Source organism: Schistocerca piceifrons, chromosome X, assembly GCF_021461385.2.
Source record: "Schistocerca piceifrons isolate TAMUIC-IGC-003096 chromosome X, iqSchPice1.1, whole genome shotgun sequence".
Lineage (NCBI taxonomy): Eukaryota > Metazoa > Arthropoda > Insecta > Orthoptera > Acrididae > Schistocerca > Schistocerca piceifrons.
Genome location: NC_060149.1, coordinates 898,563,575 through 898,586,737, shown reverse-complemented (window position 1 = coordinate 898,586,737; position 23,163 = coordinate 898,563,575). Strand labels below are relative to the sequence as shown.

Sequence of the window (23,163 nt, the reverse complement as noted above, 5' to 3'; positions counted from 1 at the left end):
TGTCTCTCACTTGACAGTTTTTGACGCGTTAAGCATATCGTAAATATTGGTGTTAGCTGGCCAAGTATTTGTTGATTTTTTGCTCTAACCATAGCTTCGAATTATTAGTTTTATTATACTTGAGTTATCAATGATATTCTATTTCGTTTCTACATTGCTTGTTCGTAACTAGTGGCTAGACACTTAGCACTGCACTCAAAAGGTCATTAAATATTGACATATCGTATCTTACACTTTTAACACAATGTTTTTTCACAAAAAACTTGTAATGTCATCCTTGTGTTGATTACTTGCTTTATTAGTACTGAAAACTGATCATAGTTTTCTCCTAGAAGCAGTCTCTTTGTGTCAAGTATATTGCTTCAATGCCGTATTAGTTCTGGTGGTTGTCAAAAGCTGTAAGTGTCTCAGGCGGCATCGGTGATTAAAATATATGCACTGATAATGCCAACAACAGTGACGAAAACTTTTTGTGACTATAGTAATTGCATCAAGAGTATACTTTCCGCCAGCATAGCAGTGACAAAACTTAGACTGTATTAGTGGCAATAGTCTGTAGCAGCGAGTATACTGTTTAATGTCACACTCCTTCACTAATTCTCCTCGATACGAATCAACATTTTTTCTCAGTCCAGGAAGAACCCTGTTGAGATTATTCTTGGACTACATTGTGGTCGCAGGCATGCAGATCGTTTGTGATTAGTTACGCTCAACGACCCTACGCCACTTTATCTTGAACTATCACATATCGATCAGAAATGCAACTACACGACGTAAGTGTCTTATGAGAGTAGAGAGCTTCCCGAAACAAGTTTTTGGTAGTTCCTTAGGTTCCGTAAACAACAAATTGATTTAGAACCTGAATATTAGCTCACTTTGATAATACGAAGATGTATTAGGCAGTTAGACTCTCTTTTACTATAACAGTTATCCATGTACATGCCTGAAATGATTTAGGAGGAAAATAAAGAATGCCTTTACGAGGCGCCCAGTATTTCCTATAACTCTATCAGTCCCTCTAAAACGAAAACGCTGCATAGTTATGCTGACACTCACAGTTGGTTACCTCAACATTCATATCGCTCGGTATGGGCTGAGAGATATCAACGAACAACAGATATATTCCTCTGCAACAAGTCTGTGCTACGGGAGAAAATGCAGCTACGTCATGTTCACCTTCAGGAATAGCGGTCAAGGTCCATGAGCCATAAATGGCGAGGTTCTTAACTGGGATTCCAGTCTGCTGAAATTTCACTGGTCTTTACAATTTTAGTCCTTCTATTAAAGCTTACTTGGTCCGTTTGACGTTGAAATACTGGCTTCATACACAATATATAACCCTTAGTCGTCTTTCTTCTTTAGCAAAGTCAGAAGACGATTTCTGCGCTGTGTATAGAAGTTATGAAGCTGTCATGGGGCAACATTTCTCGCTAACTCACAAAGGAATCCTTTAAGACATGGCGAGTAAATGGTTCACTTCCGTCGAAGAATTCCTTTCTACAAGCCGGAATGAAGTAGCCTTTTTTGTGCACGTGAAGTGTATCCTTTTTCGAATATTACCGAATCTAAATCTAATGCAACGTGTGGACAATATTTTTATTAGTGAGGGAAGTAGAAGTCCTGATGGACTTCGCTACATATAAGAGTAACTTTCGAGGGAGGAGGAGTAGGACGAGATTAGTGTTTAACATCCCGTCAACATCGACGCCATTAGAGACAGAGCACGAGCTCGGATGAAGAAAGGAATGGGAAGGAAATCGGCCGTGCCCTTTCAAAGGAACCTGAAGCGATTTAGGGAAATCACGGGAAATCTAAATTAAGATGGCCGGGCGCGGGTTTGAACTGTTGTCCTCCGGAATGCGGGTCCAGTGCGTTAACCACTGCGCCACCTCAATCGGTAGTAACTTTCGAGATAGGAAGTCGTGACGCTCTTTCAAACTGTTATTTCGTGCACATAATTTTATCCAGGTACTTTTCAGAATTAATTGCAGCACTACCCTGCTGTAATCCCTAATAGCAGCGTAGCACGCGAAAAGTTAAACCAGGGTCGCATGCTTGCTGGATGCAGGGTAGGTGCTGTGTTCGCTAACAACCATGGAAACTATTTATTATTATTATTATTTTAAAGAGTATTCATTTTTTTCGTTCAAACATTTATTGCGCCGTTTGTGATATATATCTTGAGTTAGCCACATCTAACGTTTCTGATCGATATAAAATACAAAGAATAAGTAAAATCACTTGCATGGAGAACAAGTATAACCCTTCGATCCGTTCTACAAAAGTGTAAGACGTTTTCATTACAAAAGACTATCTGGCAAACTCACCTCTCTCACATACTTCATGTAAGGCGAGGCTAATATTTTCCCTTAGTTATTTCTAGGAATATATGTGGAATGTAACGACTACTAATTTTATATATATATATATATATATATATATATATATATATATATTTTCTACTTTTTCTGCATGTGTCTGGGAAACACAGTTCTTTAGAACAGACGTAACGGACAAATATTCGTGGAATATTGTACTCAGTGTCATTTCCCATATTTATCTTAAGCAGTAGAGAACCCATCTAAAGTACGAGGACACGGTGAAAAGTAATGCCTTCGAATTTTTTATGTGAAAACCCAAGATTTTTAAATCAAACATCCGTTATTAACATTCTACATCTTTATTTTTCGTGTCTACATATTTTTTTTTCATCCCTCTGCCGCTAGAGGACTCCGATTTGTAGCATGTAACATGGCGGTGTGTAACGTAATTGTGTCGGTGCGTGAGAAACAGCGTTCTGTAATGTAGATTCAGATTCGTAGAGTACGTCCACACATGGAGCAACCTCTCTTTCAGCAGACAATGCCAGGCCACACACCGACGCTGCGACATCTGCAGCAATTCGACTCCTTGGGTTCATCATCCTCCATACAGTCCCGACTTGGCCCCATCCGATTTTTATTTGTTTCCAAAACTTTAAGAACACCTTCGAGGTCCTCTCGTTGATAGTGATGAAGCGATGCAAGCAGAGGTGAGCCTTAAACAATGTCAAACATTCTGCCGTAACGGTACAAACTGGTCTCTCGCTGAGAGAAATATGTTCGTCGCCAGCGTAACTATATTGAGTAACAAATATGTAAACATGAAGACTAAAGATGTAGAATGTTAATAACGTTTGTCTTATTCAAAAAAGCTTTAACAATTCTTACGTAATAAATTCGGAGGCATTACTTTTCAACATGGACTCGTATCAGGTCCAGACAAATGAAAACGAGACAGATGGAAAAAAGTAAGCAAACTGATTATTATTTCAAAAGTAATCGCCAAAACTGTTAACACATGTATCCAATTGTAAGACAAGATGGTCAATGCCTTCATGTAAAAATGTTCGCGGTTGTCTGTCGAATCATGATCCGAAGCAAATCAACGGCAACGAAAGTCTTTCTTCAGGGCTCCAAAAATATGGAAATCACTTGGGAAGATATCGGGACTATATGCAGGCTGTGTGAGGCTTTCCCACCGATACTTCTGCAGCGTAGTCTAAACAGCATCATTCTCTTGCGGGATAATGCGCGGCAGTATGTTGGCAAGATTGTTTCGATTACGCTGCAGAAGCTTCGCTGGGAAGCTGTTACACATCCTCCATACAGTCCCGATTTCTTCCCACGCGATTTACACTTTTTAGAGCTCTGAAGAAAGATATTCTTGGCCGTGGATTTGCTTCGGACGTAGAGGTACCCGCCTCGGTATAATCATAGTTCGGTAGGCAACCGTAGACATTTTGCCACGAAGGTACTGTCTGTCTATTCTCACAGTGGGATAAATGTACTAACAGTTATGGCGATTATTTTCCAAATAATAAGCTATTTACTTACTGTTTCTCCTCCCTCTTGTTTTCATTTGACAAACTTTTATAGTGAGGGATAGAAAGGACCTCCCATTGTTCACGACCAAAGTTAAGAAGTCAGCGATAGTACGTCAGCAGAGAGACTTTCAAACTAGATCCGTATGACACCATACAATTACTGATTTTTTTTAAACTAAATTAAGTCACCTGAGAGTAAGAAACGTTACATGAAGAGCGTTCAGTACTTATAAATAAAAATATGAAATTTCGGGAATACATTTGTACGGGCAACTTATGTAAGTCTTTAACATTGCATGACCACAGGTTAATGTAACCGCGAGTTAAGCCATTGCAAATGTGAAATGCTGGTACATTAGTAACCGGTGTAACCACCATAATGTGGAATGCAAGCATGCAGATGTGTACGCAATGTGTTGTTCAAGCGCAGGATATCAGTTTACGAAATGGAGTTTCGTGCCCATTGCACTTGGTAGGTCAATAGAGGGACGGTTAATGCTGGTTGTGGATGAAATTGGAGTTGTTGTCCGATGATGTCCCGTGTGTGCTCGACTGGAGACAGATCCAGTGATCGACTAGGCCAAGGCAAAATCTCGACACACCGTAGAGCATGTTGGGTTACAACAGCGGTATGTGAGTGAGCGTTATACTGCTGGAAAACCCACCTCGAATGCTGTTCATGAATGGTAGCACGACAGGTCGAATCACCAGTTTTGCAGTGAGCGTGCGTGGGAGAACCACAAGTGTGTCCTTGCTCTCACATGAAATCGCACCCCAGACCATAGCTCCAGGTGTAAGTCCAGTGTGTCTAACACGGTGATAGGTTGATTTCAGGCCATCAACTGGCCTCGTTCTGACCAACACATGGTCATCACCGGCACCGAGACAAAAGCTGCTTTCATCAGAAAACACGACTGACCTCCATCCCGTCCTCTAGTGACCTCTCCCCTGATACCACTAAGGTCGCAAATGGCCGTGGTTTGTGGTCAGTGGAACGCACGCTACACGGCTTATGGCTCGAAACTGTCCTTGAAGTAACCGATTTGTAACAGTTTGTTGTGTCACTGTGGTGTCAACTGTTGCTCAAATTCCTGTTGCAGATGTAGGACGATGCGCCGGAGCCGTATGCCGAACACGAAGGTATTCTCTCTTGGTAGTGCCAGGTGGCCGTGAGGAGTCTGGGCTTCTTAAGACCGTACATTCTCGTGAGCACCGCTGCCAGGAATCAAGTACAGTGGCTACATTCCTGTCAAGTCTGTCTGCATCATCGCTCAAGAAACATCCAGCTTCTTGTAGCCCTATTACACGACCTCGTTCAAACTCAGTGCAATGTTGATAATCACGTCTTTATCGCCTTAAAGACTTTTTTGACTAACATCAACTCACCACGTCTAATCTAAAAGGTAATTAACGTTCACGACCGTTACAGAGTATATTTAAAGCAAACCTCATTTACATCCTCATAGTGGCGCTACTATGGCCACACTTACGAGAATGGGGTGAAATCTGAACAGATATCATCTTTCAGATGTACAGACACACCTACCAACTTTCGTTTACACCGCGCAACTCCTTCTTGGAGCTACGATTTTTTTCCGCCAGTGTATTAAGTTTGTTCTTTATTAACTGTTTCACTGAGGAATTCTTATCACAGTTTTTCCTTCAGAGTTACAGTTGCACTCTAAATTGATAGAGATAAGTATGTGAATATGAAGATGCAACTAAGATCACTTCATACGGGGTACGCCATTGGACACCAGGAGCATCCCCTGCGCTATTTGGGCGGCGTTATCATACCGTACTGATTGAAGATACTTATCTTACATGTGTTTACAGTGTTCCCAAACTGTCATTCCCTGACGTCCATTCTAGCAAAAATGAGTATGGGACGATATTTTGTTGCAGACTTATTTCTAAATCATTAGTCTGCAAGGAATCGCGTCGTAAATTGCGAGTGCGCTATTTATGTCAAAGCATGGTGGGTATATGTCTAATGAACAGTAAACGAATCAATATCATATTCGTCTCCTTTGCTTGATGACCTAGCAGCTACGCCGGACACTCCCTGTAGACGCCTCAAGAGATCGCTTCAAATTCAGGCCTCAAATCGCTTACGAGAAAGCACAGAACAGTGACACCAAACACGCAGTCCTCGTACGATATATCACAGCTTCACGCAGGTCAAACACTTCCAGTGTTTTGGTGAAACTATGAAGGACACTGACAATCACATAGTAGACAATAAAAACAGTGCAGATAAAAAGCATAAAGCATATACAAACAGCGGGCATACATATATTGAAAATCCATTTGCGCAAAAACTTGGGCATAGCAAGGCAATTGTTCTACTACAAGCACTCACCACGCATCGCAGTTACCCTTAAAAAAATGAAACGACAGGCATTGAGGAGGAAGATATGTTTGGAGTGTTTTAAAATGTATGTCTCGTATCCTTATAGGAGACAGTACTAGATAATAATCTCATAAGCATTCACTGAGGTGACAAAATTCGTGGTATTCCTCTTAATATCGTGCCAAACCTCCTTCTGGCCGGCGTTGTGCAGCAAATCAACGTGACATGGACTCAACAAGTCGTTGGAAGTCCCCTGCAGAAATATTGAACCATGCTGCCTCTGTAGCCGTCGATAATTGGGAATGAGTCTGGTGATCTTGGTGGCCAAATCATTCGCCGAACTGACCGGACTTCAAACCATTCTCAACAATTGCGGGCTGGTGACATGGCGCATTGTCATGGGAACATGAAGTCCACGAATGGCTGCAAATGGTCTCCAAGTAGCAGAACGTAACCGTTTCCAGTCAATGATCAATTCACAGGACAAAATCCACCTCATGTAAACACAGCCCACACAATTACGGAGCCATAACCAGCTTGCACAGTGCCTTGTTGACAACTTGGGTCCATGTCTTCGTGGGGCCTGCACCACACACGAACCCTATCATCAGCTCTTACCAACTGACATCAGGACTGATCTAATCAGACCACTGTCTTACAGTCCTCCAGGGTCCAACCGATATGATCACGAGCCTAGGACAGGCGCTAAAGGTGATGTCGTGCTATTATCAAATGCAATCGCGTCGGTCGTCTGCTGCCATAGCCCATTAACGCCAAATTTCGCAGCGCTGTCCTAACGGATTCGTTCGTTGCGTGTCTATTAGCACTGACAACTGCGCGTAAATGCCGCTGCTCTCCGTCGTTATGTGAAGGCCGTCGGCCACAACGTTCGTGGTGAGAGGTAATGCTTGAAATTTCACACTATCGGCACACCCTTGACACTTTGGATCTCGAAATTCTGAATTCCCTAACGATTTCCGAAATGGAATGTCCCATGCGTTTAGCTCCAACTACCATTTCGCGTTCGAAGGCTGGTGATTCCCACCGTGCGGCTACAGTCGCGATTTTATACATTGTGTACGCTATACTACCGCCATCTCCATATGTGCATATCGCTATCTCGAGACTTTTGTCACCTCGGTGTATATTGGAAAACGTACTTGTTGGGATTTGACCACTTCGGTCCTACGATAGCCACATCCCCGTTGTCACTACAGGAGGTGCCGAATGTGGTTACAACTCATTCTCAGGCCATCAAAGACACAAACTCGTGAAAACGCAGTTGGCTGCCATTGGACTTGGTTACACGCATGACAGACACGCTGTTGTAATGCGTGCACGTTATCGGTGGATGTGAACTATGCCAGTGCCTTCCATACTCAGAAATACAAGGGCCTCAAAAAGAACTTTATATCTGCTGTGTCAAATTAAGATAGAGGTTGAAGTCTATCGACAAAATCTTTATTTATTATTCAGATATACAAATTAGGGATTTACACCTTCAAAAAAATGTCATTTAAATTCAGTCTAACACGTCTACGGCACTGTTTAAACTATGGACAAAATTTTGCATGACGGCCTTACATTTAGACACTGGGAGGGATGCCACTTCGCTAAATACGTTTTCTTTCATTTTCTTCAGAGAAGTCGGATTATTGACATACATTAGATTTGACATATCCCCATAAGAAATATCCATGGGGCTCAATTCAGGACTGCGTGGGGACCAATTTATGTGACGCCTCCTGGAGACAATTTGCCAGGGAGAATTTCGCGAACTCACAGTACGGGTGTATTGGACGTGTGTGCTGTGGCTCCGTCCTGCTGGAACCATGTTCTTTGGTTGTAACCGGGAACGTTTTGTAAATCACAAACCAAAAAGTCATTTAACATCATCACATAACGTTCCGAATTCACTGTAGCTGCAAGACTGCTCTCGTTCTTGAAAAAGTACGAGCCAATTATTCCTCGAGCCGACATCGCAGGCCATATAGTAACTTTTGGCTATTGAAGTGGTTTCTCTTGCCCATTTAGACAAAACGAGCATCGTCAAAAAACAAGATGTTAAATGAAGTGCACTCACTTACATCACTGCCGGCTATGTCTGGCATTCTGAAGTCTTAATTCTTGCACCAAATGAATTTTTCTATGATTCAGTTTAAGGTCTTTTACCAGAATTCGGTGCAGTGATGACCTACGCACATTTAAAGAACTTTAACGATTAGGAATGGAGAGGTTAGGATTGTCACGAACAGACGGATTTACACTCTCCGTGGATTCGCCCTTTCTTGATGACTTTGATCGCACGGATTTCGGTTTGCCCAATGTTGAACCGAGCTCCTCAAACATTTTTATCAATTTCCGGATAAGGGTAACACATGGAATTAGCGTGTTTGTAAAATTCTCGCACGCAGTACGCACGGTCCACTCCCGAGAAGCGCTCCATATCGACTGTACTCCTAAGGGTCAAGCAAACGATGAAGGTAACACCCCCCCGCCCCCCCCCCCCCACTCCTCTGGTTTTTTCGTATGCACGGAGAGCTCTTCAAATATAAACTTCCGTTTGAGACCTCGTGTGTAAAGGGTTAAGGTCAGATGAACAGGAATGCTATGATACCCACCCTTCTTGACCATTCCATCGTTAATTAAAAATTTGTGTTACTTATTGGCATGCGATGCGTGGAAAATGGGGCGCTGCCTCTTCGTGGACAAATCACATACGTTGTCTTTCTACAAGGGTATCAATAATCAATAGCGCAGGTAATTTGTCGCTCAGAAATGGGTGGTAAACAACATTGGGTAATTTGTTCGGAATAGTGTATGGACCTATGCATCAGCCACCGTTAATCCTGCCCACACATTCATACTAAAGGGAAGTGATTTCATGGGGGCAAGCCGCTGGGACACACAGCTAATTATTTCTTCCCATTGAATACGACGTTGAAGATAGCGTTCAGCGTACGTCTGATAATTAGTACCGTTACCTAACGCACAGCAGAATACTTTGTCTGATATTTTCCGCGAAGAACGATAGGTCTCCGTTTCATTGCTTACATTATTCACACCTCACGGAATAATTTATCTTTTCCTCATGCGAGCAGAATCTCTAAATAATGAGTGCGGAATGGCTAATGTAGGTACTGCATTCACTTAGAGTAGGTGCCCAATATAGAAGCAGCAGGAAGCGACCTCCCTACCACAGATACCCGTAGCTAAATAGAAGTGGCCTGTTTACGCGAAAGTTGCAAACTCTTCACAGGCACGGTCTACATGGACTGGAGAAAAATATGGAAGCACTAAAATCACTGCACATACGGTATGGGAAAACAAGGAAAACAATTGGCATTCAATAGAACTTCCAGTCGTATCGGAATGGATAAATACAGGTCTGTACGGTCTCCAGTGGAATCTTAAACCATTCCTTCCACAAAATTGTGGCATGCTCAGACAACGATGATGAATACAGGTCTGTACGGTCTCCAGTGGAATCTTAAACCATTCCTTCCACAAAATTGTGGCATGCTCAGACAACGATGATGGCGGCTAATAGAGATCACGCATCCTTCTCTCCAAGGTAGACCACAAAGGCTCAATAGATTGAGATTTGGTGACTGTGGTGTCCAGGGTAGATACGACAGTTCATCGTATTCACAGAACTGCCGCTTGACCATGAAATCCAAGTTCTCTCACCTGCCGCCTAACTGTCATAATACTTGTAGTGGATCCTGATGCAGTCTGGAATTCCTGTGTGATGGTCTGGATAGATGTCTGCCTATTACACATTACGACCGTCTTCAACAGTCGGCAGTCTCTGTCAACCGACAGACGAGGTAGGCCTGTACCCTTTTGTGCTGTACGTGTCCTTCACGTTTCCACTTCACTATCAGATCGGAAACAGTGGACCCAGGGAAGTTTAGGAGTGTGGAGATCTCGCGTACAGACATATGACACAACTGACACCAAATCACCTGACCACGTCCGAAGTCCGTGAGTTTCGCAGAGAGCCCCATTCTGCTCTCTCGCGATGTCTAATGACTATTCAGGTCGTTGATATGGAGTACCTGGCAGTAGGTGGCAGCACAATGCACCTCATATGAAAAACGTATGCTTTGGGAGTGTTCGGATACTTTTGATAGCATAGTGTATATACACACAACAACAAAAGTTTTGCATTACCCCGGTTCCCAGAACTCCGGAAGATAGACGTTGACTGTGGATATTGTATCACAGACACAGTCCCTTTGAATGTTCAGAGATGTCACTAAACCCGTTCAAAGCTGTAAACAACCATACATGAGCAGCGCCTAGTAGATGGAGGGAGTCTGACAGCCGATCAGTTCCAATCATACCACCAGGAAGGAGGTACACGGCTCGTGTTGTCTGTACTTAACCATTTCTCAATTATTCAAAATCGCATTTATTATTATTATACCGTCAACCGGTTTCAACCCGACGTAGGGGTTTACACTGTGAAATTATGGATATCCGTCAGAAAGACTCCATACAACAGCTAAAATTAGGTAAATTTTAAAATATGTTACCCATTGGTCGACTGCTGGTGGTGTCACTCCTGTCTACATAACGGCAGGAAACTATGCGAGACTAACCCTTCGTATGGGCTTAAACAGCGTGCTGAGATCACGTGAATAGACGGCATGCCTAGACGGTCAATACCGCGGTTCGATCGTGTCCGCATTGTTACTTTGTGCCAGGAACGGCTCTCAACAAGAGAAGTGTCCAGGCGTCTAGGAGTGAACCAAAGCGATGTTGTTCTGCCATGGAGGAGATACAGAGAGACAGAGACTGTCGATGACATGCCTCGTTCAGGCCGACCAAGGGCTACTACTGCAGTGGATGACCGCTACCTACGGATTATGGCTCGGAGGAACCCTGACAGCAACGCCGTCATGTTGAATAATGCTTTTCTTGCAGCCACAGCACGTCGTCTTATGACTCAAACTGTGCGCAATAGGCTGCATGATGCGCAACTTCAGTCCCAACGTGCATGGCGAGGTCCATCTTTGCAACCACGACACCATGCAGCGTGGTACAGATGGGCCCAACAACATGCCAAATGGATCGCTCAGGATTGGCATCACGTTCTCTTCACCGATGAGTGTCGCATATGCCTTCAATCAGACAATCATCAGAGACGTGTTTGGAGGCAACCCGGTCAGGCTGTGCGCTTTAGACACACTGTCCAGCGAATGCAGCAAGGTGGAGGTTCCCTATGTGGGGCCAACGTAAGCCGCTGGTCGTCATGGAAGGCGCCGTAACGGCTGTATGGTACGTGAATGCCGTCCTCCGACCGATAGTGCAACCATATCGGCAGCATATTGGCGAGGCATTCGTCTTCATGGACTACAATTCGCGACCCCATCGTGCACATATTGTGAATGACTTCCTTCAGGATAATGACATCGCTCGACTGGAGTGGCCAGCATGTTCTCCAGACATGAACCCTATCGGACATGCCTGGTATAGATTGAAAAAGGCTGTTTATGAACGATGTGACCCACCAACCACTCTGAGGAATCTACACCGAATCGCCGTTGAGGCGTGGGACAATCTGGACCAACAGTGCCTTGGTGAACTTGTGGATAGTATGCCATGACGAATACAGGCATGCATCAATGCAAGAGAACGTGCTACTAGGTATTCGAGGTACTGGTGTGTACAGCAATCTGGACCACCACCTCTGATGATCTCGCTGTATGGTGGTACACCATGCAATGTGTGGTTTTCATGAGGAATGGTGTTTATATTGATCTGTGTTTCAATTTTCTGTACAGGATCCGCAACCGTGGTGATGCAAATTTTTTTTGATGTGTATACTAAAAACTAAACTCCATCCGTACAGGCCATGAAGGCCCAAAGGTAGGTACCGGCCGCCGTGTTATCCTCAGCCCACAGGCGTTACTGAATGTGGATATGGAGGGGCATGTGGTCAGTACATCGCTCTCACGGCCCTATGTCAGTTTACGAGACCGGAGCCGCTACTTCTCAGTCAAGTAGCTCCTCAGTTTCCCTCACAAGATATATACATATATACTGATAGGAAAAAGTCACAATACTAAGAACCAGTTCTGCGACATAAACTAGTTGCTCTGCGTGTTTACACATATGGAATATGATGTCTATTCCAATTTCGCGTCCGTTGCATAAGATTGTCGCTAGTAGAAGCACTGTGACGATGCGAATCAGGTTTACTTTCAATACATCCTGTAACGGTCGTGAGCGTTGGTTACCTTTGAGACTGGACGTGGCGAGTTGATGTAAGTCAAGAATGTCTGTAAGGCGACAAAGACTCCATTATCAACGCGTCACTCAGACAGAATTAGGTCCTGTAATAGGGCTGCGAGAAGCTGGATATTCCTTCGTGATATGGCAGATACAGTTGGCAGAAAGGTAGCCACTGTACGTGATTGCTGGCAGCGGTATCACGAGAATGTACGCTCGCAGGAAGACCGGGCTCCGGATGGCAACGTGGCACTACCGAGGGGGACGACCATCGTGTTCGGTGTATGGCTCTGGCGCATCTTACTGCATCTACAGCAGCAATTTGAACAGCAGTTGGCACAACAGTGACACAACGAACTGCTACAAATCGGTTACTTCAAGGGCACCTCCGAGCCAGAAGCTACGTAGCGTGCCATCCTCTGACCGAAAACCACCGCCATTTGCGACTTCGTTGGTGTCAAGCGAGAGCTCGTTGGAGGGCAGGGTGGAGGTCTGTTGTATTTTCCGATGACAGCTGTTTCTGCCTCGGTACCATTGATGGCCGCGTGTTGGATAGTAGGAGGCCAGTTGAGAGCCTGCGACCAACCTACCTGTGTGTTAGACACCTGGAGTTATCGGCTTGGATACGACTGCGTATGGCAGCGGGAGCACTCTCGTGGTTGTCTCATGCATCCCTATTGCAAACTTTTACGTCACTCTGGTGTTTCGACGTGTTGTGCTGCCATTCATGAACAGTATTCCAGGGTGGGTTTTCGAACAGTATAAAGCCTGTAATTTTCGAGAAATTAGTGACCTGAATGTAGATATATGGTGCCACATACCTCTGGAAACCTACTAAGGACTTGTCGTGGAGTGGCCCTAATAAACTGAAACACTAAGGTTGTAACAACTGTAAGCGATAATGTATTCCGAAAGATGATGGCGGTTACGCCCAGTCCTTCTGCGAACGGGTGCTAAATTTTATTTTGAATTCGCTCCGCGGGACACATAGTGCACACTACTTGATTTACCATAAAATCAGCAATGAGTTTGTATCTTTTCCTTATCCATTTTTCTTGCCATCTCACACACGACGATGAATCGAAATTCACCTATTTCCAGATGTATTTCAGTGGTTCTGGTTGTATGTATCGATGCAAGAAAACTATGGTGCCTTATAACTCTTGCGGAGTAATAAATCTTGGCGCGTTATTTCTTCTGTTTTTAAAAGAAGATCCCCGCTATCTTATGGTATGGCTAATGGTTCAAATGGCTCTGAGCACTATGGGACTCAACTGCTGTGGTCATAAGTCCCCTAGAACTTAGAACTACTTAAACCTAACTAACCTAAGCACATCACACACATCCATGCCCGAGGCAGGATTCGAACCTGCGACCGTAGCGGTCGTGCGGTTCCAGACTGTAACGCCTTTAACCTCTCGGCCACTCCGGCCGGCTATCATATGGTATATTTGCACGGATTGCTCTTCTCTTTCTCAGCAGAATTATGCTCTGCAACGCGCGCCAATACTGGCCACAGAGTTAGTAAAGAGTTCTTGTGGTAGAGTGTTTGATTCCTCCACCAGCATGGTAGACAATTGCTGGATATTCGTCGGTGCATGTGGGCTTTCTGCAGTACGTCTCGCCAACGTATCCCTCTCGTGCTCGGGGGAACGGGTAGGCCAGTCCGTCCGCCAAATATCCTATCTTCCAAGAGCTCCTCCACCTTCACTCTCCGATGCTGGTGCTCATCTTCATCCTTGGAAACGAAGGCGAGGCGGAATGCGTGGGGAAGGTGAACAGCGTCACAATAACGCTGACCTGTGAATGAACTGTTTTAAAGATTTGGAGGACAGTATACCCCTGCAACATTATGCCTTCCCACACCATAACACCTGGACCACCAAAACGATCACGTCCGATAATGTTCGTGGATGCGTTACATGTTCCCACGTCTCACCAAATGGAGGTATATAACGCACCCAGGAACACTGTAGAATATGATCGTTTTGGTAGTCATATAGGCATAATGTTGCGTGGCCATCTTCACATCTGTATCTTTAAACCCAGCACACTAACTGGTCAGCGTTATTGTGGCAGTGTAGCCTTCTCCAGGTGCGTCTTTTCAGTGATGCATTCCGTCCCAACTTCATTTTTATGTGTGAACATGCGCGATAGTATCAACCGCGCAGGTCGAGTTTTCGGACCGAGTGGATATTCGGCGAATTGACTGGCCCGCACGTTTGCCCGACTTAAAATCCGTGGAGCACGAGTGGGATGCGTTGGGGAGACGCAGTGCAGTGCGTCCATATTCACCGTAGACCATCCAGCATTTGTCAGCTGCGCTGCTGGAGGACTGGAACGCTTTACCATAAACAAACTTGTGGCCAGAATGGGAAAACGTCGCAGAGCATCCAGTGCCATCCATGATGGTCAGACACCCTATTAAGAGCTGGCCGGAGTGGCCGAGAGGTTCTAGGCGCTACCGTCTGGAACCGCGCGACCGCTACGGTCGCAGGTTCGAATCCTACCTCGGGCATGGATGTGTCTGCTATCCTTAGGTTAGTTAGGTTTAAGTACTTCTAAGTTCTAGGGGACTGATGACGTCAGCAGTTAAGTCCCATAGTGCTCAGAGCCATTTGAACGATTTGAAACCTATTAAGAACTATGTTTTCAGTGTCCAGGGGACCATCATAAATCGCGGTGACTTCAGGGTAATTATTGTCTTTCAATAAAAGTACCATTTCTGTTCGTCTCATTATGTATTCCCCGCAATTTGTGTGTGTGTGTGTGTGAATTCCTAAGGGACCAATCCGTTGCGGGCATCGGCCCCTACACTTACACACTACTTAAACTAACTTATGCTAAGAACAACACACACACACGTGCCCGAGGGAGGACTCGAACCTCCGGCGGGAGGGGCCGCGCATTCCGTGACATGGCGCCTCAAACCGCTCCGTGCGGCTTTCCCGCAATTACCCACTGTACTATACTGTAGAAGTCTTTTATGTACGGCCCAAGTTTCGTCGAGCTATTTTACTTGGTAGTGAGTTATTATACGAAAGCTACTTTCATCCTTCAGTTTTCCACACTTGTGTACTGTCCGCCCCTGGTAGCTGAGTGGTCAGCGCGACGAAATGTCTTACCTAACGACCCGGGTTCGATTCCCGGCTGGGTCGGAGATTTTCTCCGCTCGGGGACTGGGTGTTGTGTTGTCCTCATCATCATCATTTCATCCTCATCTACACGCAAGTCGCCGAAGTGGCGTCAACTCGAAAGACTCGCACCAGGCGAACGGTCTAACAGACGGGATGGCCTAGCCACACGGCATTTCCATTTACTTGTGCACTTACGAACTACGTAGCAGGAGGAGCAGCGCAACAATCCCAAAGGCTCAAAATGTTCCGTTGCGATGTATGAATGAATTTAGGAGGGCAGGGCGCTCCCAAAAACAAAGGCAGGTGCGTCACGGCCGTGGTTGTTGACGCACTCGTCCTTGGGCCGCGCCCAGTAGCCATAAACGCGTCGTTACAACTGGGCGCGACGCCGTAGCGTTGCATAAAGCCCAGTGTCCTCCTACACTCGTGGCAAACTGCGTCTCACCGTTATGTCTGGGAAAAACGCTGTGGCGGCCCAAAGCCGAAAAACGGGACTTTTAATATTCGAAGCGCTAGAGAAAAATAAATCGTAGCCTCAAGAAGAGGTAGTGCGACATAAACGAAAGTTGGTAGGTGTGTTCCTACATCTGATATGTTACGTCCATTCAGATTTTCCTCCAGTCACATGAGAGTGGCAGCGGTGGTCACGAGAACGTGCGGGCGCCAGAAAAGCGGGCTGCGGACGGCCATGTGGGACTGCCGAAGGGGAAGACCATCGTGTTCGCCATATGGCTGTGGCGCATCGTTCTGCATATGCAGCAGGAATTTAAACAACAATTGGCACCACAGTGACACCACGAAGTGTTACGAATCGGTTACTTCATGGGCAGCTGCGAGCCAGACGCCCTGTAGTGTCAAGCGGGAGCTCACTGGAGGGCGGGGTGGAGGTCTTTTGTGTTTTCTGATGAGAGCTGGTTCTGCTTCGGGGCCAGTGATAGCCGTATGTCGGTTAGAAGGAGGCCAGGTGAGAGCCTGCAACCAACCAGTACCTACCCGTGGAGTTACGGTCTGGGGTGCGATTTCGTATGACAGCCGGAATACTCTAGTGGTTACCTCTCGAACCCTTACTGCAAATTTTGTAGTCAATCTGGTGATTCGACCTGTAGTTCTGCCATTCGTGAACAGCATTCCAGGGGGTGTTTTCCAACAGGATAAAGCTCGCCCACATATCGCTGTTGTAACCGAACCTGCTCTGCGAAGTGTCAATGTGTTGTCTTGCCCTGCTCGATAACCAGATATGTCTCCACTCAGCACATATAGGACATCATCGGACGACAATTCCAGCGTCATCCATTAACAGCATTTACCGTCCCTGTATTGCCCGCCAAGTGCAACAGCCGTCGGACTGCGTCCCACAAACTGATATCCGACATTTGTCCAACACGGTGCATACACATTTTCATGCTAGCGTTCAACATTCTGGCGGTTACAACCGGTTATTAATGTACCATCATTTCACATTTCCAATAGCCTATCTCGCCCTTACATTATCTGTGATCTTGCCATGTTAATCACTTAAATATGTTACCTAGACAAATGTATTCCCGTCATTCCATTACTCTACATTTAGCCTTATTTTCAGCACAATCTGAGCTCTAGTCACATTGTCTGTTTATTATCTCTCCTTCCTAGCGTGTATTCCGTGGTATAGGGTCCGATGTTTTCATAATTTGGACAACATATTTTATCTATGTGGCGGGGTGCTCGTCCTGGTGACACATTCATCATTTAACATAAGGTAGGAAAGTTTGGTAAGGCAGTAGCCAGGGCTGAGAGTACCGCGAATTGCTTTTTGAGATAAAATCGGAGCAGTCGACGGCAAAATTTGAAAGGATAAACTTTGAGCAATCTAAAATGTCGAAAGTACGGACCGTCAACAGCGTATAAAAAACCACAACAGCAAGCAGAGAGAAAAAGTGAGAGCAATACAGTAACCGTGTGCGAAAGTAACGTCGGCGACAGAAAAGCTTCCGAAACTTCAGCGCAACTGGATGAGGAAGATGCACATACTATCCTCCTAGCAAAGGGTCTCGTCAACTGACGCGAAGTCCACGTCACAAACATTGCGGATGCCAAACAAAACAACTCTGGATTTTCAGCGCTGGTGCATACACTTCTACATCGATGTCAAAGTTCGGCAAGGATACTAAGGAAAGTGACGTGCAGCATCTGTCTGTGAGTCGGGTAAACTTTGTTCCGTATGTTACCGTATTTTAACTGCTTGTGTATCGTATTTTCTTAGGCGGAGATAGAGTTCAGCCCAGCGTTTGTCGAAACGAGCGTGGAAAGCCGCCTACAAAACACACTCGGTCTGGCCAGTGTACCAGGCCAACGGTTCTTAATCTGCCGGGTGAATTCGATCCGATTCTGCCACATTTTCCTCTCTCCTAAGCTAACGCACTGTTCTTTAAGATTATAAGGAAGTTATCCATTCTACTAAAATATATGACTTTCTTCTTCTATCGACTTAGGCTGTCGATCAACCGCGTGAAAGTTGAAGCTGTCTCAACAACATCTCCTTCATTCTTCCTCTGCTTCAAATGGCTCTGAGCACTATGGGACTTAACCTCTGAGGTCATCAGTCCCCTAGAACTTAGAACTACTTAAACCTAACTAACCTAAGGACATCACACACATCCATGCCCGAGGCAGGATTCGAACCTGCGACCGTAGCGGTCGCGCGGTTCCAGACTGTAGCGGCTAGAACCGCTCGGCCACTCCTGCCGGCCTTTCTCTGCTACTCACACGATATCTATACTACCATATAAAGAAAAGTCGTTGTTTAAGCTTGTTACCTAAACGCTCGAAAAGTAGCTAACCGATTTACTTCACATTTTTCCACGATATTCTAATGAATATTTGCAGGGATGTAGGCTACATTTTTATACAAATAATATATATAAACAAATATTTCATGTATAAAGCGAAACTTTGTTTTCAAAAATCTTGAAAAGTGATTGATCGATTTACTTCAAATTTTTACACAACGTTCTAATGAATAATTCGACGGATATTTATATAAAGGGGAAACGTTATTATGAAAAATCTCGGCAACTCCAGAATGAGATCTTCACTCTGCAGCGGAGTGTGCGCTGATATGATATTTCCTGGCAGAATTGAAGCTGTGAGGACAGGTCGTGAGTCGTGCTTGGGTAACTCAGTCGGTAGCCGGCACGGTAGCTCAGCGTGTTCGGTCGGACGGTTAGCTGCCCTCTGAAACAAGAAAACTGCGTAATTGGATCAACAATGAACTTGAATGGATGTCATGGGACGTCCGCCCCGAATAAAAGCAACGAACAAAGTGAGATAAGATTCTTCAAAACAAAAAGTCGGTAGAGCACTTGCACGGGAAAGGCAAAGGTTCCGAGTTCGAGTCTCAATCCTGCACACAGTTTTAATCTGTCAGAAGGTTTCATCTCGTCAACTTCTTGACTGATTTACTTTAAATTATTACAGAATACTCTAATGAACATTCGGACAGACATAGCCTGTATAATTTTTAATGTATTAAATATAAATATATATTTAATAGAAAGGGAGATTGTTGTTATCAAAAATCTCTAAAAGTTCGTGACTGACTTACTACAAATTTTTACACGATACCCTAATGAATATTCGGACGGACTTAGGCTATATATTTTTTGAGCGACAAGGTACAGGTTTTCTCTTAAACTGACTGTTAGAAAGAAAATGCTCCGCTGCCCTAAGAAAATGTGCGGTTTCGATTTCTCTCTCGGAGTTAGTTTCAACTGCGACAGGAGGGCATGTAAACCGTTAGACAAATTGTTACTCCTACCTACGCTGCGCGACACAGTTAAAGGATCACTTTTTGAAACCAATAATTGTCTCCCATCGTGACGCGTATGTTTGTAATTTCGCTCAAAGGTGCCTACAGCCTTCCTCCGTAATCGTGCAAAAGCATGGCGCCCTGCGATGTGACACTCGTGCGCGTCGACGCTTCAAACAGCTAGGTGTCGATACGTGCGATAAAAAAAAAGTTCAAGTGGCGTGTAAGGTGGATTAATAATGTCTCGTTTGCGCCAAATTTCACCGCAATTCTGTCCAGCCCCGCCGTGGATCTGTCAATCGATGGGAAAGGAAACAGGAGGGCTGAAAATGCATAACCACCCTTTGCTGTTTCAGATAACGTTCATATTTCCTAATATGGTTTTCAATGGTGCCCAGTTGTTCCAGCCTGTGCACGAGAGCAAAAATTGCTGTCGCGGTGCACTCCAAAGGAGTGCGATGACGTTCAGTGACATTTCAGGGGGTGGGGGGGGGGGCGGGAGAGGGGGGGGGGGGGGGGAGGGGAGCGATCAGCAGTGCGAAAGGCTGTCAAGAACATCGCCCTGTTGCTCATCGCAATGTGAACTGAATTGTCGTTTGACTAGGAAATATATGGAAATCAGCCTCCCCTCCCCCCAAAGGAAAGGGCTGGTAACATTGTCGCTGCTTATGTCACTCCCTGAGGCCTTTTCATGTCGATTCTGAGCGGCGGTGTCTGAAATGTTTTCCTCGGCCACCTATAGGAATGCCGCGCAATTTCACCGCAGGGCGTCGAGGTTCTGGCCTGCATTACAGAGGCGTCAAAAAATAAAATAAAAAAAAAGACAGGGGAAATGTGGGTAAAAAGTGGGTGTGACAACCTTCCTATTGTGTTAAAGATCCACGGAGGCGCTGGGCAGAATTGTGATGAAATTTGGCGCCAGTGTGACATCATTAACCCACCTTACACGTCACACAAACTTCTAACCTCTGGCCTTATTTTTTGCACGTGTCGAAACATTGCTGTTTTGAACGTCATCGAGGCCAAGAGTGATGTCGCAGGGCGCCATACTTTTGCACAATTACAGAAACAGAGGGGGGTTTAAAGGACACGTATTTTCAAACAAAAATTGTGTATACAACAATGTCTTGTATTGTTGTCTTCCTCACAGTCGGTTTCATAGAAAACATGGAAGTTGTATTTATGGTTCATCGACTATGAAAATTAATACAGAATCTGATTCGTCCATAACGTTGTAATACCACCCATTCACAGATGAAAACTGTGCGAAATACTGGCATTTTAGCAACTATCATCACAGATTCATCCGCTGTAGAGGTGTCTTTCATACTCTTATACGAGTGGTTCCACTCCCAACCGATTTACGCATTCTTTTTAAGGAGCTTCAATTTGCAATCAAGGTTTCGTATGCAATAGCAATGTCCGCCCCCGGTAGCTGAGTGCTCAGCGCTACAGAATGTCAATTCTAAGGGCTCGGGTTCGATTCCCGGCTGGGTCGGAGTTTTTCTCCGCTCAGGGACTGGGTGTTGTGTTGTTCTAGCCATCATCATTTCATCTCCATCGATGCGCAAGTCACCGAAGTGGCGTCAAATAGAAAGACTTGCACCCGGCGAACGGTGTACCCGAAGGGCGGCCCTAGTCACAAGATTAAAAAAAAATCGATAGCAATAAACAAGGCTCAAGGTCAGAGAGAGAGGAATAAGAGGACAGAGAAGGGGGAGGGAGGAAATGGACATAGAAAGTTGGGGAGGAGGTGGAGGTGGACACAGTTATGGATAAGGGGGAGATGGGCAGAGAGAAGGAGCAATGACGAAGCATTACCGGATTCGCTAGTAACAAATATCGTGAAGAGTAATGCCTCGATAACATAATATTCCGTTTGGGTATATCCGAAGTTAAAGTAAGTTGTGAAAATGTCACCCCCTTAAAATAATAGAATAATAATTAACTAGTCTTCCTATCACTGTCTTAATAGAAACTTGAAAAGGATAGCATTTGAAGCTATTGTCTCGAAGTATATGTATTCAAGATAGCAGACATGGTTGTCTTGAAAGGACAAAAGGATTTAGAAGGAGACGAACAAATTGTTTATTTGTGAGTCACACAGAATTTAATTGAGGAGAGAGAGAGAGAGAGAGAGAGAGAGAGAGAGGGAGAGAGCGCTTCCGTTCCTAATCTGAAGCAATTAACGTGAAGCAGGATTTGTTTATTTAACAAAGTCAAGGTCAGCTCCTGTGCTCATCATCCCTAAAATGACCTTGAAACGTTCCGTTCGTCGGTCCTCGAAGCTTCCGTGGCGTCACGCGAAATCACACCTGCGGCCGCTGTCCGAATCTACGCACGCTTGGCACTGTGCGGCGCGCGAAATAAATTACGCGACGAATCGCTCCGCGGATGTAATCGGAACATTTATTGGCAGACCCGGACTAACTCTCTGTCACAACACCCAATCAGTTTAAATAAAAGTAGCCATCCCCCCTTAAACCCGCAGAACAGGGTTCAACTTCTCACAAGTCCAAATTTAATTACTGAAAGCCCTGTAACTACCTATTACATTCAGGAAAGATTTAGAAATCCCACCACTGGTCTGGAATATTTTTACCGCTAGAAGGGAAACATTCACTCAGAACATCACCCTCAAGTTTCCACGAAAACAAATATGAATTACTTCCACTAAACCTCGCGAAGTCTGTCTTGTTCACTAAAACTACCGGCTGACTCCTCGATTTCCCGAACTCCAGAACTGCTCCACGAAATTACACCCTAAGACAAAAAGTACGATGCACCACGGAAGAATTATCCGAAAGGGACATAAATCTGTAGATGTGATGTACATCTACAGATAAACAAATGATTACAATTTCAGAAAACCGCATGATTCATTCAGCACAAAGAGCTTCACAAATTGAGCAACTCAATAACTCGTTGGTCCACCTCTGGCCGTTATGCAAGCAGCTATTCCACTTGGTGTTGATTGATACAGTTGTTGGATGTCCTCTTGAGGGATATCGTGCCATATTCTGTCCAACTGGCGCTTTCGATCGTCAAAATCCCGAGATTGTTGGAGGGCCCTGCCCATAATGCTCCAAACGTTCTCACTGGGGAGAGATTTGACGACCTCGCTGGCCAAGGTAGGATTTGGCAAGCACGCCGTTGCGGGTGAGCGTTATCTTGCTAAAAGGTAAGCCCAGGATAGCTTGACATTAATGGCAACAAAACGGGTAGTACGGTATCGTCGACATACCGCTGTTCTGTAAGGTTACCGCGGATGACAATCAAAGGGATCCTGCTATGAAAAGAAGTGGCAACCCATACCATCACTCCATGTTGTTAGACCGTATGGCGGGCGACAGGGAATTGTGTAATATCTCTTTATATTCGATGAATTATTCTGATACAATTCTACCCTTGAATGACGTTTACTAATTTTCTATCTTCATACTCGCAGAATCCATGCGCAAAGTAGTTTCATACAATAGCTATGCCATGAGCACATAATTATTCTCTGTAGTACTCTCTCTGGTGGTTGTTAGAAAAAAGCTTCCGAGATTGTCTTCGTGCCGATTAGCCTTAGCATTGTTTGAAGAATGGTAATCTGAATATTGAGATTTATGACAAAAGATAACTGATACGAAATTGTACTATTAAAAAGGAAATATATATATATATTGCTCCTTCATACAAAAGGTGTGTAACAATTTACATTATTTGACATTTGAGAATTAATGATATTCATCGATATATTACGTAGTTGTTAATCAGAAGGGAACTTCCGAAAGAC

General features: G+C 44.8%; 1 protein-coding gene across 1 annotated transcript in view; it reads left to right on the top strand.

Annotated features, from left to right (window-relative positions):
• The window catches only part of LOC124721206, a 1,098,625-nt gene that overhangs the window by 903,218 nt on the left and 172,244 nt on the right, over positions 1-23,163 (top strand). The window lies entirely within an intron of this gene.